Here is a 21,259-nt window from a genome sequence, read left to right on the forward strand (position 1 = left end):
TAGCAGGTAAATTCTGGGTCTTTTTATTCAAATTCTCTTTTATCTGTGGATCAATTGAAATCTGTTGGATTTGGTCTATTTTGGCTATCAAAGGGCAACTTCATTCATCTTTGTGCTTAGGAATCCCAGCCCCGCCTGGGAGAATGTCATGTGTTCCTATTGAAATCCAAGCTGACTGCACAAAGGTAGATGCTGTGCTTCACCCCATTGTTTCTCAGTGGCTGCACACAAGTGGTTGGGGTGTAGGACACAGCTGGCTCATACTCCAGATCCCTGCTTACTTCAGCTTCTCAGGCTGAAAGGGATAAGTGCCTGAAATCTCTAAAAGATGCAGGCAGGGTTAATACTTCATGTGCAGCTGTGATTCTACCTACGATCCTGAGCAATCAAAAGGGTTGTTGGGAGAATTTTATGATGTGCTATGACAACTCATAATATTTTATGGCCCCCATATCAAACAATCTTCTGAAAATGAAGGTGAAAGTGAGAGAGAAAGAGAGACAGAGTATAGATACAGACAGAAAGAGACACAAGCAGAAACAGAGAGATAAAGGGAGATAGAGACAAGGAGAAACAAATAGAAAGAGATAGAGATAGAAAGAGAGAAAAAAGACAAATGGAAAGGGACAAAGAGTGGGAAAGTGTCATGCTGAACAGAGCATTGGACTTGAGTCAGGGAAACCTGGATACAAATCCTCAGATACATATTATCTGTGCGACCCTGGACAAGTCATTAAACCTCTGTCTGCCTCAGTTTCCTCATCTGGGGGTTGGACTCAATGACCTTAGGATAACTTCTAGTGCCAAATCTTTTTCTCCTATAATATTATTTTTTAATAATAAAATCTTTTATTTAAAATTTTGACTTCCAAATTTTATCCCTCTTTCCCTCCCTTCCTTCCAACCTCACTAAGGTAGTCAGCAATCAGATATAATTTATTCTTGTAAAACACTAAAATATTCTTTGGCACTCAATGAACAATTAGAAATTAATAGTCATTATATGCTATCTCCTTGTAATACAAAAATGAAACCCATCCTGACCTCAAGAAATGTATACTCTCTTGAAGGAAAATAACATGTACTGACATAAGAAATTCCACAATACATACTTCAACTTAAAAATCCCTGTTATAGGTCTTTACGTTTCAGAGAAAATGTCAACATACATTATTGGTATGAGGATTTTCCTTAAGTGGGAGTGTCCACATGACCAGGCCTTGACTCCATATAGTTTGTATATGAATGTCCGATAGAGGATAGAGAATTTACCCTGCAGTAGGGAGGTCCTTTAGTCCAAGTCTTTCCTTGATATAAATGGATGTGTTAACCATGGATGAGTCAGCAAATCTCTCACTAAACTAGGCAGCTCTCTAAGACTACACAGCTGCAGATAAAATACTGACCTGTACTGGTAGAGGGATTTTCTCATTTAGGAGTTCCCCAATACTTATGAAATTGTAAGGGAGGCAGATGGTAGGGCAGTAGTTAGAGCTCTTGTCATTTTTTTCTCTTGAAAAGGACTTTGACATCAGGCTGATATCATGATATGTGCTAAATTGGATTTAAGTGAAGGAAGGCTGTGCAAAGTCATCAACCTTACTCTCCCCTCCAGAGCCATCTGGGTCCAGTGGCAAGAGATACACCAGGATGACTGGAGATGACCCTGAATTTTTGAGGCAACCAGGGTTAAGTGACTTGCCCAGGGTCACACAGCTAGTAAGTGTATGAAGTGAGATTAGAATTCAGGTGTTCCCAACTTCAGGGCCAGTGATCTATACACTGGGCCACCTAGCAGCCCCTAAAGTTAGATCTCTAGGCCTGTACTCAAGACTCAAGTTCAAATCTAGCCTCAGCCATTTACTAGCTGTGTGATGTTGGCCAAATTACTTAACTTCTCATTGTCTCCACTTCCCCAAATGTAAAACAGTGGTGACCATAACAACTCTCTCACAGGGTTGTTGTGAGAAACAAGAGAGAGTATTTAGAAAAGATTTTTAGCACAGTTTGTGATACATCGTAGTCACTACATCACTGTTTATTCCCTTCTGCTTCATAGGGCTAGGCCCATCTGCTACTGCTGCTATATCCCCTTAACTGTAATGTATGTTGTGCTTAAAACTTTGCAAAGTACTTTACATACATTATTTCCTTTGATTCTCATGAAAACCCTGAGAGGTAGGGCTATTATTATCCCCATTTTGAACAAATGAGGAAATTGAGGCTTGAGAAAGGTTAACTTACCCACCCAGAGTCACATAGTGATTTAATGTCTGAGCGTCTGAGCAAGGATTTGAACTTAGTTCTCCAGGTTCCATACATTATTCAGAGCAACACATAATGGTCTCACTATGAAGCATAAGGCAATTTCTGTTGGTAAGCACTAGCAACCAAGGTATGGTGGGGAGGGAGATCACAAAAGACCTCCAAGAGGATAGAGTCTCTTTATCAGAGCTCTGCAGGTAGCTAAGGATTCCAAGAGTCAGTGGTAACTGATATGCAATAAACCTTCATTCATTTGCAAAGTAAACCATCAGAAAATTCAAATAACCCAACTTTCCTTCAAAATATTTATTTTAGAATATGACTTGACATTTCCAAGAATAGAATTCCCTGTGCCTTTAGAATAATTGGGGAAAGTCTATTGCTTACTATAGATTTAGAGTTAAGTGAATGGTATGTCTTCTAATACTCCAGTGAATTACCCAGAACAGCTCAGTAAAACCTCTCTTTAAGGATGCAGGTTGTGTGGCTGCCAATCCTTGCTGGCATCCCTTGAATGTGTGACAGGGCATCAACCAAACATTCTGGAGGCCTTCACATGAATCTTTTCATGATGAGTGGTTATGTGGGATTTTAACTGAGGTCTTCATATTCCAAAGCAATGCTCTTTCCACTGTACCCTGGGGGAAGACACTCAAAGCATAGGAAAAAGTATAAACAAGAATGCAGAGATGAGAGAGGACAGAGCTATAAAGACAGCCAGTTTTGCTAGGGTTTCAACTGTTTTAAGTATGTGATAAAGCTGGAAAAGCACATTCAGGGCCAGAATGCTCACTTAAAGCTTAAGCTACTATGAACAAATGTTTCCAGTTTTTGAAGGAATAATTTATAAAATGTGTGATTTTTCATTCCTATTAGTCTTTTCTTTCCCAGCCTTTCAAAAATATCTCATTCACAGACTGAATCTTAATGCTTCAATAAAGCTTAGAGAGCTTTAAGCTCACCTCCCTCACTTTACAAGGACAATCAAGAACCAGAAAGGTCAACCCACATACCACCTTCAGCAGGAATCTGTCCTGAATCCTCTGACCCTGATGGAGCCACAGATGTTTTCTACCATTGACAATGTCTTATGAGTACTTCCTTATATACTTTCTCATATACCAGCTTTCTGATGGCTTATCCTTCCCAGAATCAGATCCCCAGCTCCTCCTTGGCATGGCCTTGAGTAGGAACTTCTTTCTAGCGCCAACTGTAGGCTCTGACGTGTTTGTAGCTTTATCGTGGTTCTGCAGTATGGGACTTGCCCAATTAACCTTTCATTAAAGAACCTATTTTGTCTAATTTCCTATTCATTCTGTTTTTTCTCTTCTGGATCCTTTCCAAGTTTGTCTCAACTCAGAACCTGGTCTTTTAATACAGGTTTAAGTCTAGTTAAAATTTTACCGTGATACCAAAGACAATTTTATCTCATTTCCATGCCAACTGTGTAAATCTAGAAGACCATGGATAAATATAGTAAAGGCAGATACTCTTTTTTTGGAAATGTATTGGAACAGGGTATGCACAAACATCTTAACATCATTTAAAACTTAATTCAAAATCAAGCTATCTAAATTGAGTACCTGTTATACTAAACACATGATTTCCAAGGACTGAAACTCAGGGTATGTAATATAATGTGTACTTGGCTTATGAAATCATCTCCATCTGGGGACCTACTCTGATACTTCATCATGGCACAGAGGTAGACTTAAGTTCTTGAAAAGTTTTCCAAGTCATGCTAAACTCTGGAAGGTGATACTAAGGTGAATAGAATCACAGCCTTAATCATGGATTTAGAGCAGCAGGGAAATTTGGAGATCATAGATTCCATCATGCATTTTAGAAATGAAGAAAACAAGGTCCAAAGAGGTAGAGAGACTTCTCTAGGCTCACATAGCTAGCAAATATCTGAAGGTGGACTTGAATTGAGGTCTTACAGATAACAAGTATGTGAGTAGGATCTGAAGACCTGCCTAAAGCTCATATTTTGTATGTTTTCTACAATGTCCCAGAAACCTCTTGGCCCCGTAACTTCAGTTCACCCCTCGACTTCCCAAATTCAAAGTCTCCCTTCCCTTACCCTCTGATTCACTAGTTCTTTCCACAATATCTATTTTCTATTGAAGAGGCCTAGGACAGAGATGCCTTCATACCATCCTAAGCTAAAATCCAGAACATCCAGCACTTCCTTTACAATTCCCCCTTCATGGCTTCCCTCCTCCCTTTTCAGATCCATTTTATGTCTTTTCTTCTCCTATTAGAATGCAAGGTCCTTGAGGGAAGAGTTTGTTCCTTTCTGTTTCAATTTTTATTTCTAGCCCTTAGCACAATACCTGACACATAGTAAGTGCTTGATAAATGCTTGTGGATTTGACTTGAGTTGATTGATGGGGAAGATTCATTATCAGGTTAGCTAAGGAAGATGAGAATCTATTAAATTTAAAGAAGACTCTTATTTGTGGAAAGTGAGGAGTAAAATAATAATAAATATGGGAAGGCAACTTGAGAGTATAATGGTATTAAGTGTATATATGTGTGTAGACATGTATCATGGATACATGATCATATTTTAGGTTGGGTGGCAAAAAGAATGAAGAAAGATTTAAAATGTAGAAGAGGAAAGGAATTGTGACATTTGAAATCTAATGTGTGGTTGCCTTAGTCCTGTACCAAGTGGAGGGAAAACTAGCTAGGGTTTACTTATAAATTAGAAGCTTTAGCACTGAGTTTTGTCATTAAGTATTTTTGGCAAAAAGAGGGGTCAAAAAGTCAAGAAAAGATAAGAGGTTGGGGAATCAGGTTTCTGGAGAAAAGAGAAGGTTCAGAACCATTAAGATGACAGTAGGGAAAGTAAAAAAGAAATAAAGAGATTGCTGTGGAGACATGAGAAACCAACAGAAGTTTGACACCACAGAGAATTATAATTACAGACAATCTTCCTAATTTCATTTCAACAACTCACATACACAGAAATAATCAGGGACACTACCCCCCTCCCACTTTAATCAATTGTTTTATGAAAGTTGTAAGACAATCCTCAAAGCATTGAAATTTTGTTAACATTTTTAAACCATTTGTTATTACTTTTAGTAATATATTTTGAAGTTTCACCAATAATTAAAAATAACACAATTCTCTCAAATTACTACTTTTTTTCATTTACTCCTTTGAATATGTGATACCCTCAGTGATTATTTATTTCGTTGCTATTTTTTTTTGTGGAAAATTCTCTCTCTTTTTCTGTGTGTGTGGGGCAATGAAGATTAAGTGACTCGCCCAGGGTCACACAGCTAAGTAAGTAAGTATCAAGTGACCGAGGCCAGATTTGAACTCAGGTGCTCTTGAATCCAGGGCTGGTGCTTTATCCACTGCACCACTTTGCTGCCCCTGATTATTTATTTCTTAAATTTAAAATAATAAACAGAGACAGTTAAGAAGGTAAAATAGTCAGCAATGATAATCAAAATAGTAGTATTGACTAGGAAAGTATGCCTTCATGGAATTCTGGCAAATTTGGCTGGGAGTGCTTAACCTGGAGTCAGGAAGACCTGAGTTCAAATCTAGCCTCATAAACTTAATTGTATGATGGTAGGCAAGTTATCTAACCTCTCTAAAGTCTGAGTTCTCTCATCTGTAAAACAGAGAGAATAACACATACCTCCCTGGACTGTCACGGTCCTCTTCTAGAACAAAGGACAAACAACAACTATGTGCCAGGAATTTTGTTAGTTGCTAGGCACACAAAGATAACAAGTAGATTGATCCCTACTAACAACTTCCAAAAACTTATCTATCTGTACTCCTACAATGCAGATTGTGACCAATCCTTGGGTGCTCACACTGTGACTGTTGTTCATGTCCATTCATAAATCATTATTTGATTTCTTGTTATTTTATGGATAACAATGGACAACAAAGGCTTTCCATCATTTAACCCTAGTTCACCCCCCTGAGAATGGCCTATTTAATTTTTGTTATTATTCATGCATTTCTCTGATGATGTCCCTCAAGTCATGTTCTTAGTGCAATATCATCACACCCATTGCAAAATTAAAAGAAAGGAATACTGATAAACATAACAGTAATCACAATGACTATCAATTATATAGTGCTTTAAGGTTTGCAAAGTGATTTCCATATATTACATCATTTGATTCTCAAAACAATCCTGTAAGGTGGTTACAAGGGTATCTTGGCGCTAGCTTGAATTGATTTGTGGGAAACTATCAATTTGAGAATTGACATTTCAGAAATTGGCAAATGCTATAAATCAAGGTTTGATTTATTGTCTTAATGTTTGCCTAGACTTAAAGTGATGAAGAAAATGTTAACAATTCATATTAAACTTAAAAGTGTTCCCTTTGAACATTGTTCTTATTTTTAAAGAGCCATTTATTAGATGTTTACCAGCACTTTGTGGGTAGATGTCATGATTAGTCTCCATTTATAGATAAGGAAGCTGATTCTGAGAAAGCTGAAGTAACTTACTCATGGAAACAGACTTTGTGAGTATCTGAGGCAGGATCCCAACTCTGGTGTTCCCGAATATGTCTCATATTCTAGCTAGTATGTCACATTCCCTCTATGCCTCTGAAAATAAAACTGAAGAAAAGGCAGTCTAGTACAATGGAATCAGGGATGAATAAATGATGAGAGTTTAAATCCCCTTTTTGCCATTTCACTACTCTTGTTGCCTTAGGCAAAGGAACTCAAGTTCCCTGAGGCTCACTGATAACTATGTGACTTCATGAGAAGGTTCAAATAATCACATTTTTTGAAATAAAAGACTTATGTAGGATTTAATTAGGAGCCATCTCAAAATAGGCATATTCTTATTTTCAAATATAATGACAAACAAGAATAAGGACAACTTGGGAGCTTAAGCAAATCAAACGCATTACTGGTATCTTCTTTTGATTTTGGTTCATGCTAAGAGTTCAGTTTATCACACTCCATTCTTATTATTTCACACATTCTATGGAATGTATTATCCTGCGAAGCCAGAGTGTATCAGAACAGATGGATGTTTGTTTTTCAAAAGAAAAAATAATATCATGGCCAAATTAAAAAAAAATATATTATTCTGAGTTAACTGAGGTGTAATGAAAACATGGCATTCAAATGGATGGTGACTTATGCTTCAGAAAAAAAGAGAACACTTCCACTGCTGAGCCCCTTGTGATTAAAGGAAGTTTTAGCATTGTGTTATAGAAGAAGCGTAAAGACCAAGGGCCCCCTTTGGCTAGCTGAGAGAGGAAAGCACAGGGTAGCTCAGTGAATTGCTAGAGGTGCCTGATGCTGAGGTTACATGCCTGACCAAACAATACACAGCAAGTCCCAAAAGAGCTTGATAGGAATCAGAGTTCTAGGTCTAAAGGAGACTTCAGAGACCATTTAGACTTACCCCATCATTCTTTTATCTCAATAGGGAAAAGAGGCTGAGTGAGGTTTAATACCTGGCTCCAGATTTCAGAAAACCTTTGCCAACAGACTGGATCTTTGTTCCACTCTAATATTCTGCTTCCCCCTAGTTTCCATACAGCACTGGTTTTGGCCATAAAATATGACCCACACATATTTCTACAGGCAATAGTTTGGAAGCATATTTCAGAAACCACTCCCTCTTAATGTTCATAGTGGTCAAATTAGTTGTCCAGTACCCCAGAGTAAATAAGTAGCAGAGTTCAGAATGAATGAATGCATTCTGAATTGAAAGGCAATATTCTTTACACTGAATCATATTGCTTCCTTGGGAATCAGTTTTTTCATTTGACACAAGATGGCAGAATCATACATTTCAAGGCGGGTCAGGACTTCAGGGTGCCCCTTACTACATCTGGAGAGGAGCAGGAATCTCCTTGACAACATACATTGTAATTCGTGGTCATCCTGCCTTTTACCGTGGTAAACCCATTTTGCATTGTCTGTTCTTGTTGTTGGTTGTTGTTGTTGTTGAGTCATTTCATTGGTGATAGGATCCCTGAGCCCTACTCTCGCCTGGCAGTCCTGCCCTAGACAGATTCTAAAATATATTACTCAGTTGTTGTTCAGCTGTTTAATCCTGTCTAACTCTTCATGACCCCATGGACTATGTTGTCCATAGTATTTTCTTGGCAAAGATACAGGCATGGTTTGCCATTTCCCTCTCCGGGGTATTAAGGCAAACAGAGGTTAAGTGACTTTCCCAAGATCACACAGTTAGTAGGTATCTGATATCATCCTGACTCCAGTTCAGCGCTTTGTCCATTGTCTCGTATACCACCCAGTACTGAATACAATGCTCACCATGTCATTGGTCCAGGATAGAGAACAATAACACTGTCACCTCCCTACTGCCAACACTTTGCCTTATAATATAGCCTATGATTTCATTAACATTGGGGGGGGGTACTTTAACTCCCTCTTCACAATATGGTAGATTTAAAGATAATAGGGATATTAAAAGATATCAAGTTCAATCTTTTTCACTTAACAGATAAGGAAACTGAGTCTAAGAGATTAAATTACTTATTCAGCATCAAGTGTCATTGGCAGAATTTGAAATTAGGTATTCTTGATTCCTCACATTCTATTCACTGCTCCAAAGAGTGGCCTAGGGAAATTATCCATTGGTACACCAGAAATGTAAAAAAAAAAAAATTACAGTGAAGGAACATAACATTTTAAATGCAAGATATATGAAAGAACATGGAAAAAATCAAGGCGGGTATCTTTGCCACATTTACTTATCTTGTGCTTAAGATTTTTTTCAGGTCAAGTTTGAGACCACATATGTTCATACTAAGTTTCTTATCATATTTAGCCACCATTGTAGCTTGTCAAGATTCTTGGAGATCCTAATAGTCATTTACTGTGTTAGCTGTCCTTTCCAGCTTTGTATCTGCTGTGAATGCGACAATCTTGCCATCTATGGCTTTATCCAAGTCATTGATTAAAATGTTAAGCAGTACAGGGTCAAGCACAAATTCATGGGGCCCCCAGTGCCAAGTTCCTTCCAAGTTGACAATGAATGATTAACATGACAATTTTTTTGATGCAGATATTCATGAGATTAGAATTCACTTCATCATACTGTTACCTTGTTCATTCTTTTCCTTGTCTTATTCAATACAAAAGCAAAAGAAATTGTCAAATGATTGACTAAAGTCAAGGTAAATTGTAAATAGAGCATTATGCAGACATCTCAGACCAATAATCTTGACTAAAAGGGGAAAAGATATGCTTAATTTGGCATTACTATTAAACAAACAAATAAACAATAACTGTAGCAAAAGCTAGGTCTCTTTCTATCTTTAGGGATAAAATTGCTGCAGCTACCACACATGGGCCCATACCAATAGAGAGCAGCAGAGATATTTTAAACTGCTCTGTTTTCATTATCTTGCTCTGGTCTACTCCCCTCTAAGCAACTAGGTGCCAGCTTATCATATTACTGCCAGACTTCATGCCAACACCAATGAAACACTGAATTTAAAATATCTACCATCTCTCACCTTTCCCAATAGCAAGGATTACAGTTCTGCCCCACCACATCCAAACACATGACCTATCCTTTGCGTGTATGTGATTTGATATAGATATATAGATATAGATATAGATATAGATACAGATAAAGATACAGATACAGATACAGATATAGATAGATGTTTGACAATTAATTCTTTTACATTTTTACATTAATTTAAAAAATTTCAATTTCTAAAATCTCTCCTTTTCTTTATCCCCTCCCCCACTCTTTTAGAAGGCAAGCAATAAGATACTGATTTTACATGTAAAGTAATACAAAGAATATTTCTGTATTAATCATGTTGCAGAAGAAAGCACACAAAAGGAAAGTGAATAAACAAAAAAACAAAATAACTCTGCTTCAATCTGCCCACAGATTTCATCAGTTCTCTCTCTGGAGAGGGATAGAATTTTTTTATCATCTCTTACATTCTCTCTCTTTCTCTCTCTCTGTCTCTCTGTGTCTCTCTCTCTCTCCCATCCTGATTTAATTATCTTTAAGGATCACTACAGTGACCAAGTCGCAATGGGCCTGGATGCTTTTCACTCCCATTTCAAGAGATTATAGATGGTAATGTAAGTAAAATAAGCTGAATTCTCAGTGTTTCAAGAGCTCCATGATCACACTGACCTTGTCTCTCTCCCACTCTTCTGTTGCAGATCACAATGTATCATTTCCTTCTTATCTATGGATCCAAAACACTGTAACGATTGGAGTGATGCCACCTGCTGGAGAGTTACTGTAGGAAAGCTCTTCCATGAGGAGAAGGCATCTGAGGCAAGCCATGTGGCTTTTCTTCGGCATCAGGAAGTGGTTTGCTTGTGGGTACTATCTATCAAAGCTACCAGCCAATTAGCTTGGAGATGTGTGTGTGTGTGGATGGGGAATGTTCCCAGTTTCACAGGAGGCTTCTGGGAGGAAGGAGGAAACGTTGGGTCCTTTTTCTTCCTGACCTTGCCATGGCGTGTCAGATGATGGGGTCTCTTAGAAATAGTTAGATTTTTACCTTTCTCTCTGATCCTAATGCTCTTTAATAAATACTTAAACACTTAAATACTCTTGCTAAAGCTTATAATTTATTGGTGACCAGTCATTAGATTTTAGATAGTATAGCTAGAATTTTAACACCTTATAACACATAAGTAGTCTTATACCTCCCTTGGGACATTTGAAATTGTTTTTATATTTTCTATACACAGACCTCCAAATGAGTGGACCCACTCTTTACAAATTATGAAAGAATCAAACTGATTTGAGAGACTGATTTGAAATAGAAAATTCTGAGTCGAGCCCTAGGACCACAAAAAAATTAAAGGTCCCACGGATTCTATTACTATGTTACAGATTTCTAAAAAGCTCATCAATCAATCATCATTTAATAAGTGCCTACTATGTGCTAGCCATGGGGACTAGTTCTTGAGAATAGAAAGACCAAATGAAACAGTCTTTGCTCTGATGTAGTTTATATTCTATGGATGGAAATAAATGTGTATACATAGTAGTACACACACACACAAACATATATGTAATATAAACATACATATATACACATATATAGGTATATGTGTCTATACATGCATATATACACAAACATATTGGTACATGTGTGCATGTATATTTATATATCATATGTAGAAATGTGCACATTTAGAGAATTCTACCCAGAATATTCTCATGGTTTATTTGTGCCCAAACTGTGGTAGATCATTCTGAGCTCCTATTGGACTGATCAGCCGCAGTCAGATATCCTGTAATTTGGCTCTAACATAGCAATGTCATTTTAGCCCTCCTCAAGAAGGAAGGGCAACAACCAACCACCAGCAACCAACCATATAATATATGTATATAATATAAGCAATCATATAATATATGTATATATGTTATATATGTAATATTTTATTACATATATTATGTTTTATTACATTTATTTATTATACAGTAATTTGGGTATGAGGAGGTACCACAAACTAGGGAAATAAGGAAAGTCTTCATGGAAACTGGAGTTCCAACTGAAATTTATAGAACCTAGGGAATAAAAAAGGTAAAAATGAGAAAGTGCCTTCTAATAAAGGCAGGAAGTGGTAATTGTGTGTTTCACGTGGGGGGAAGGGAATGATATCTGTTCAAAGAGATGGGAAAAAGGAAATGGATTTTATTCAAGGGATTTTAACCTGTGTGGCTAAGAGCCTATAGCAAGCAACACCAGTGGGTTCATTTGCTGAATTCATTATAGAGCAATCTACATCCTGTTCCTCTATTAATTCACCACAGACAAAGAACTGCAGGCTTGGTGGTGACATGGAAAAGTCCACATACTGAGTTTAATTCAAGAAAGTGTTGTTGTGGAAGAAAAGCTAAGGTTGGGGAGAGATGTAAGCATGTTGCCTGAATCCTCCTGAGTTTTCCTCAGAAACAAAATTAAATTAAGCCTCTAAACATGTCTGGAACTACAGAACCTACAAAAAGACAGACATAATCTTTCAACTTGAGATAATTTAGAAGATTTCAGGAAAGGTCTTGGGCAAAAGAGGAGCACAGTACAGCTCAGCACAGCGAAGAGGAGGTCTAGGCAAGCCAACAAGATGCTCTTGGCCATAGTAAAGATCAGCAAATGAAGCCCCTTGGTCCTAGCTCAGCAAGCTGGTGGCACAGCAGGACAGTTGTGAATACCAACAGCCCTGACTGAGAGGTCAAACTGCCAGCTACAGAACCAGTCACATGACAAGAGCTACTAGGCCAAGTCATCCCAAAGTGGGGGAAAAGCCTAGGGCTATGAGGAATCTGAAAGCCACAGAGGACTCAGAGCAGAAAAACAGTGACTAGGCCCCTGTACCCCAGCACAAGAAGTTTGTAACAGTGGCCCCTATGCCCCAGGAGTAGACCTCAACTTTTAAAAGTCAAAAACTAAGCTAAAATATGAGTAAGAAACCAAAAATGGCCCTTACCTTTGACAGCTTCTATGATAACAGGGAAGACCAAAACACAAACTCAGAGGACAATAGTGTCAAAATGCCTACATGTGAAGCCTCAAGGGGGAAGATGAAGTGGTCTCAAAACCAAAAAGCCTTCCTGGAAGAGCTCAAAAAGTATTTTAAAAAATCAAATGAGAGAGGTAGAAGAAAAAAAAATCAGAAAAGAAATGAGAGAAATGAGAGTTACACAAAAAAAATTATGAAAATAAAAAGTCAATAGCTTGGGAAAAGAAGCACAAAAATAGACTGAAGACAATAATCCTTAAAAAATACAATTAGCCAAATAGGGGGAAAATGGTCAAATGGAAAAGTAGGTACAAAAACTTACTGAAGAAAATAATCATTAAAAATTAGAATTGGGCATAAGGAAGCTGTTAAATCCCTGAGACATGAGGAACCAATCAAAAACAATCAAAAGAATGAAAAAATAGAAGAAACTGTGAAATACCTCATCAGAAAGACAACTGACCTGGAAAATAGATGCAGGAAAGATAATTTAAGAATCACTGGACTTCCTCAAAGCCATGATCAGAAAATGTCTAGACACCATATTCCAGGAAATTATCAAGGAGTACTGCCCTGATATTGTAGAATCAGAGGATATAATCATCATTGAAAGAATCCACTGATCATCTTATATAAGAGACCCCAAAAGAAAAACTCCAAGTAATATTTAGCCAAATTCCAGAATTATGAGGTAAAGGGAAAAAATACTGAAAACAGCCAGAATGAAACAATTTAAATATCATGGAGCCACAGTAAGGATTACACAGGACCTGGAAGTTTTAACTTTAAAAGATTGGAAACCTTGGAATATGATATTCCAGAAGGCAAAGGAGATTGGTTTGCAACCAAAAATCAACTATCCAGAAAAATTGAGCATCATATTTCAGGAGAAAAGATGGACATTCAGAGGAAACAGGGGACTTTCAAGGTTTCCTGATGAAAAGACCAAAACTAAACAGAAAAATTGATCTTCAAATACAGGACTCAAGAGAAGGCTAAACTGTTTACATTCCTACACAGGAAAATAATACTCTGAGAAAATACAACTCTAGGAATTGCATCTCTATTTGGACAGATAGAAGGAGTATACATAGAGGTGATTGGTACAAATTGACTTTGATGTGATGATGTAAAGAAAATTAAAGGGTTACAAAAAAAAAAAACAGGGAAAAAAAAGAAAGTGTTGTATCTTGGCCGCAAAGAAAAGGTATCAGAAGAGTGTTTTCTTTGTATTGTGCATAACCGGGGACAGAGGAGATTTTTTGATGTGTTGATTTGTTTCCTGCTTCTATTTTCTCCTTTTACCCTTTAAAAAAGTGTTTATTATAGTTGATGTATGTTTGGGATTGTGGAAGATGAAGTATACAGTAAGCAGGCCAAGTATTTATTCAATGTAAGAAAATCAATAAAATCTATGGAGAAATACATGCACCCATATTTGTATGCATTATAGGTATATGTCTTTATGTATGTATATATGTATATATATATACATGTATATATGTGTGTGTATATATATGCATGTGTGTGTCTGTGTTTGTGTACAAGCATTTATATAATTTTAAAATAGTGTAGTGACCTTTAAAGAGTAATGTTTTTAGTCAAGCCACAGTTCTTCCTGTTAGTACCTGTTTTACTTTCTATAAATCACTTAATCATTCTGTTTCTCAATTTCCCAGTATGTAAAATGATATAATGTGACTAGATGATTCCTCAGATCACTTTAATTTATATATCTATGATTCTATACTCTTAAAATTATATGCTGGAGTATCATCAGTTTTTAAAGCTTTTAAATTTTAAAGTTCAATTAACACTCACTTCTTTGAATATAGGAAATGGCATCAATCAAGGAGAGATATTTTGTATCCCCTGAATTCCCCATTATTGTTTTTTCTTTTAAGCTGTACCAAGGATTCCATCTAGACCCAGATGACTGTCAAGAGGAATTATCGAAGCTTGTCGTTCTGCTGTTTTGGAGAGATGTTGACTTCTTCCTTATCAGGGAAGGTAAGTGATGCTCTTTAGTTCCAAAACCTTCAAATCTCAAGTGTGTGAGCAGAAGCCTCTTCACTACAATTATATACAGAGCTTTCTTTTGCTTTGCATTCAGCTTTGAAATACTTGATCAAAAATGACCACCATCCTGATCCTGCTTTGAACATTGTATCTAGGTCAGAGGCTTCTCTAGTCATCACAGCAGTTTCCACAGTGTGACAATCATCTTCAAGGTCACAGTTTTCTAGCAATTGGGAAAGATGCATTCTTTCATTTCCATTTCGAGGCTTCAACTCATCCTTATAATAACTGAAACCAAAGCATTCTAAAGGTTTTTTTTTTAAATCATATGTACATGGGCAGATTCTTTTACAAATCTGTGATCTCATATGTGTGGCTATTCTCACACCTTTGACCTTCTCATTGGTGAAATTACTGTGGGTCCTGGGGTCAGGGAGACCTAATTTAAAATCCACTTTTAGATTCTTACTAGTTGTATGATCCTGGGCAAGTCACTTAACCTCTCTTGGCCTAGTTTTCTCCATTGTAAAATGGCTACAATAACACCTGTCACAGAGTACAGTGAGAATCAAATAATATAAAAAATATAAAATACTCTGTAACCCTTGAAGCACTATGTAAATAATAACAATTATTAACAACAACAATAATCATAATCATAATAACTATTCCAGGAGCGTTGCTGCTTGTTGCCCATCTGTGCCTCTCCATTCTACAAAACTCTTTCCCATGTTGTTTCCTACATTTGCCACAGGACATTGCCCCAACATTTTTGCTGTCTTCCTTGTTTTCTCTTGACCTAAGGGGGTTGCTAATGGAGCTTAAAGGTAGTCCATCAGTCACTCTCCCACTTTCGTTGTTTGAATAATTCAACTTCCTATCTATATATTGCTTAGATGAGAGTTTTACTTTTGTTTTACCTTGAAATTCCATGTTTATAATATGCCACCCCCACCTATGTCACACATGACTGATGCCCAGATGATCTTCAAGTTCAGTACTTTCAACATTAGTTTTCCATGTCTCTCAATCATATATCATCCCAGCTAGAATATCTATCCCCACCTTTCTTGTTGAAAGAAGAGTCTATGGGTTGCATATATACACAGATTATCAGAACTCAAGTTCTAAGTAATACAAACCAAAAAAAAAAATGAAGAATCAAAACTTAGTCCCTTCCCTATAGGGATTTCTATTCTCCCTGATACACAGAAAAAAAAACAGTTAAGTTGTGAAAAGAGAGGGAACTAAATAGAGGTTATATGAAAAACTTCAAGTAGGAGTGTTAACCTAACATGAGCCTTGATGTAAGCTAAGGATCCTAAGAAGTTGGTTTTTAAGGGATAGGATTTCAGGCGTGAGAGACCTAGAGCCAAAGGTCAAGATAGGATGGAAAATGCAAAGTTAAGATAAAATCAAGTTTATCAAATGGACAGAACTATCAAGGGCTAAAAATGAGGGTTATTAAATTAGCTCCACAAACATTTATTAAGCACCAACTATGTAAAAGGACGATTATTCTGTCTATTGGGATCAATTTGCAGTTCCTCTGCCATTTTTACTATAATAATTTCTCCGATTTGGTTTATTGATATCCTTCAAGAATTTTGTCAGGACTAATGATAACAAACTTCCATTAAATGTCTGGCTGGAGGCAAACTGAGTTTTTATTTTGTGCCAGCCAAACACTATTTATGGTTACAGTGAAATAAGTGGTAGTATGAATTACCAGTAAAATTGTTCCAGCTTTGTGTGACATGTAACAGGCTATCACCAGGAAAATAATTAGAGTCATTAAAAAATCTTCTTTAGCTCAAAATTCAGCAATTTAAGCTCATGTGAAAGTCTAACATGCATTTTATAAATCCTTTTATGAAGACCATGTTGATAACTGGAGTCTTTATGACAGTAGCTGACAAGTAATTGCTTAAAGGCCCAGTGAATATCTAGAAAATATCAGGACTGGGGGCACAGAGAGATGATGAGGAGAATACAAGGTTGTGTTTTTGGTTTTTTTCCTGACATGGTGAAATGATGATTTTAAGTAGTGATGTTAGTCACAAGTTTTAGCAATAAAGATTAGAAAATATCTAGGATATATGCATACAAACATATACACATATAATAGCTATTTTATATATGTGCATATAAACATTTCTATATGCATATAAGCATATATGTGTAATTATGCATATGTGTGTAAATTGCATAATATATAAGCATATATACATATGATATATATTTTTGTACAATATATGTATACAAAACCTATTTCAGACAAGTTTATAGGTCTTGGCACATTTAGAGACATGCTAAGCTTCCTCAAATGGGAATCAAAGATCTCTCTCTCTCTCACACACACACACACACACACACACACACACACACACACACACACACACACCAGAAAAAGTTTCAAAGTTTCTGTGTCAAAAATTTAGAGGGCCTTCTTCTTCCTCCTACTGCCCTCGGGATCCAAAGAAAAACCTGTCCAAACTGTCACATTTTTATACTACTAGAGAGAGGATTGAAAGCCCACTCTCTGGCTGGAAGACTTAATAATGACTTCTCAATGTTTTGTTTTCTATTTTTTTTAAAGGCCCTACTTTGTTTTCCTAATACCAGCTTACTGCTTTTGAGCATGACATTCTGCAAAACCCAGAACACTAAAAAAAAGACAGTAATCAATCTTCATTCTTCTTTGTTCTTTCTTCTCCATCATCCTTTTCCTTTCCTCGTTTCCCTTTCCTTTCCTCCTCCTCTTTTGTTCTCCTATCCTTCTGTCACTTTTTTGCATTCTTTCTCTTTCTATTTCTCCTTCCTCATTTCCTTCCTTCCTTCCAGGTTTTTCAGGGTTATTTTTCCTGTAAAGAATAGTCTTATAACTATTTTCCAAAAATTCAGAGACAAGGATAAAAACATGTGGCTACCAGGGTAGCATCTGTCACATTATTATGTTTCAGCTGCAAAATGTGGAAACATGACTTTAGTTATCTGCTTCATTCCTTGTGTTGTCAAGTGTGTGCATCTGAACATACAAAATACTTTTTTTATGTTCATTGTGTTCAGTGTTGGGGGGAGGAGAGGCTTGGGTGGTGACCTGCCTGGCTTCTTCCAAACCTGTGCATTCAGCACTTGAGTTCTCATTAGCAACTTGTTGGCACAGCTGGCACCTGGGCATTCCTCCTTTAATTAATATTGTCAAGAATTCTGGAAAGCCATACAAAGAGACTTCCGGAGCCTCTGAATCAGCTGCAGCTGCAGCTAACTCAACTCTCAGTCTGGTGAGAGGGTGGAGCAGTTGGCCAGGGGGATATTATAAGGTCTCTGCTGGAACTGAAGTGGAACTCTAATGTTTTTCCCAGGCTCTTATACAGAACACAATCTTGGGTAGTGGTCCCAGGTGGGGAGGGGTGAAAGCATGCCTGCACTTACAACCAAAGTGAACCAAATTTGTTTCCAGGTTAAAGAGCAAGCAGCTTGTGGTTACTTCTAGACCAGAATGCAGGCCAAGTGAGCTGAGAATGTGCCTCTCTTTAATTCTTACCACTTGGGACCCCCGAAGCTTGGGATAATGCATCCTGGAGGCAGTTCCTCACTGTAAGAAGGAGTCAAAAGTCAAGAAACAGGCCGGCAAGATGAGCAGACTGAAAAAGGTGCAGACCATATAAAGTTTCTTTGGTTAAAAGGAAGATCAAGGTAGACCCCTCAGAAGTGGATAGCAACATCAGGGCTCCTAACATCCAAAATTTCCAAGAAAAATATGAATTGGTTTCTGGCCATAGAAGTGCTGAAAAAGGACTTTGAAGATAAAGTAAGAGGGGGCAGTTAGGTGGCACAGTGGACAAAGCACCAGACCTGAATTCAGAAGGACCTAAGTTTAAATCTGGCCTCAGACACTTGACACTTACTAGCTGTGTGACCCTGGGCAAGTCACTTAACCCTCATTGCCCCACAAAAAAAGAAAGAAGATAAATTAAGAGAGGTAGAGGAAAATGGAAAGAAAAATGAGAGTGATGCACAGTAGTCATAAAAAAAAAACACAACAATTTGATAAACCAAATGGAAAACCTCTCTGAAGAAAATAATTGCCTAAGAACTAGGATTGAACAAATGGAAGCTAGTGACTTTATAAGAAACCAAGAAAAAATAAAGCAAATTCAGATTAATAAAAAAAATAGAGGGCAATGTGAAATATCTTCTTGGCAAAACAGCTCATCCGGAAAATAGATCATGGAGAGATAATTTGAAACTTATTGAACTACCTGAAAACCATGATCAAAAAAAGAGCTTAGACATCATCTTCTGAAAGACTGTCAGGGAAAACTACCCTGATATACTAGACACAGAAGGTAAAACAGAGATTGAAAGAATCCACCAATCACCTCCTGAAAGAGATCCCAAAATGAAAACTCCCAGGAACATTTTAGCCAAATTACAGAGCTCCCAGATCAAGTAGAAAATATTGCAAGCAGCCAGAAAGAAATATTTCAAGTACTATGGAGCCACAGTCAGGATAGCACAAAATCTATCAGCTTCTACAATGAAGGATTGGAGGGTATGGAATATGCTATTCCAGATGTCAACGGAATTGAGATTAAAAGCAAGAATCACCTACCCATCAAAATTGATTATAATCTTTCAGGGAAAAAATGGGACTTCAATTAAAGAGAGGACTTTCAGGCATTCTTGATGAAAAGACCTGAACATAATCGAAAATTTGACTTTCAAATACAAGACCTTAGAGAAGCATAAAAAGGTCAATGAAAAAGAAATCATGAGGGATGTTAAAAGATTAAACTGTTTACATTCCTATATGGGTAGATGATACTTCTAACTCATAAGAACTTTTTCAGTATTAGGACAGATGATAGGAATAATTTTAGACCAAGTGCACAGGTGAGAATTGATTATGAATAGAAGATATATGTAAAGCATTTTTTTGGTTTATTTTTTGTGTGTGTGTGTGGTGGGGGTGGTCAGGGTTGAGTGGCAAGCCTGTAGTCAAGAAGGTGGTGAGTGTCTTGTGTCTGAGGCCGCATTTGGGCTCAGGTCTTCCTGGGTCAAGGGCAGGTACATTGCCAACTGTGTCACCTAGCTGCCCCATGATGACATCTTTAGGGTAAAATTGAGGCGGGAGAGGATTGCACTGGGGGAGGGGGATGGGGAAAGATAGAATGGGGTGAAATCTCACATGAAAGAAGCAGGAAAGGGCTTATGGAGTGGGGGAAGAGATGGGGAAGGAATAGGGCAGTGAATGAGCCTTATACTCACCAAATTGGCTCAAAGACCTTACTATGATCAGAGATGGCTCAAGGATGGAATAACATACACATTCAATTGGGTGGAGTAATCTATCTGACCCTGCAGGAAATAGGAAGGGAAGATTTTAAGGAAGAGAGGTGAAAGAAGGGAAGACAGTGAGGGAGGGGCAGTCAGAAGCAAAACACTTGAGGAGGGATAGAGTAAAAGAATGTAGAAAATAGAGTAAATATCATTGGGAAGTATAGGATGGAGGGAAACAGTTACCAATAGTAACTGGAAAAAAATTTTGAAGCAGAGGCAAGAGTAATTTAATGTGAGAATTGAAATAACACCCCGTGCTGGGAGGGACATAGTGAGCTCTGGCCTGAAAAGAAACCATACATCTTTAGTTTCCAGAAATGACCTTTCTGGGGTTTCAAAGATAGATCAGCAACAGGAAGTGATGTTTGCCATCCCGTGGGTCTTGTCAATCAGAGCTACCAACCAATTGGCTTGGGGCTCTGTTTGTGTGTGTGTGTGTGTGTGTGTGTGTGCGCGCTTGCCCGTGCGTGAGGGCGGATAGCCCTGTTTCCTGTTTCACAGGAGGCTTCTGGGAGGAGCAAGGCTTTTTCATTGCCCGGATGGGGCTTGGCAGCAGAGGCAGGCAGGATAAGGAGAGCAGGCAAATCTCATACTTTATCACGTGTTTCTCTTTACTAACCCCTAATCTACTTTAATAAATACTTTAAAAGTCTAAACTCTTCCTAAAGCTTCTAATTTAAGGTGACCACTCATTAGATTTTAGACATCATAGCTAGAATTTTAGGCCCTTACAGTAAGATGATGATGATGATGACAACGATGATAATGATAATAATATTGATTGATGGATGGATGGATTTATGATCATTGGAGGAAGATGAGGATTGATTGAGGAGGAGGGGGACTGACTGATGATTGACCATGATGATGACAATGAAAACAAAAGCTATGGTACTTAGTTTGCTGGGCTATTGTGAAGAAAATCCTCTTTCAGGTATTAGATATTATATAAATGTTATCTAATAGTTGTTGAAATAATCAACCTTATGGGTTTATTATAAGGTAATCTCTCTTTAAAGTACTATATAAATATAGTTTACTATTTTAAAAAAAATGATGAGCAGGATGCTATCTGAAAGACCTGGAAGGACCTGCATGAGCTGACACAAAGTGAAATGTACTGTATACAAAATAACAGCAA

The 21,259-nt window shown here is 37.4% G+C and overlaps 1 protein-coding gene across 1 annotated transcript in view; it reads right to left on the minus strand.

Moving 5' to 3' along the window:
- The window catches only part of PCDH15 (protocadherin related 15), a 2,141,593-nt gene that overhangs the window by 1,978,943 nt on the left and 141,391 nt on the right, over positions 1 to 21,259 (minus strand). The gene's annotated exons all lie outside the window — the stretch shown is intronic.

Source organism: Dromiciops gliroides, chromosome 2 (genome assembly GCF_019393635.1).
Source record: "Dromiciops gliroides isolate mDroGli1 chromosome 2, mDroGli1.pri, whole genome shotgun sequence".
NCBI classification, from domain to species: Eukaryota; Metazoa; Chordata; class Mammalia; order Microbiotheria; family Microbiotheriidae; genus Dromiciops; species Dromiciops gliroides.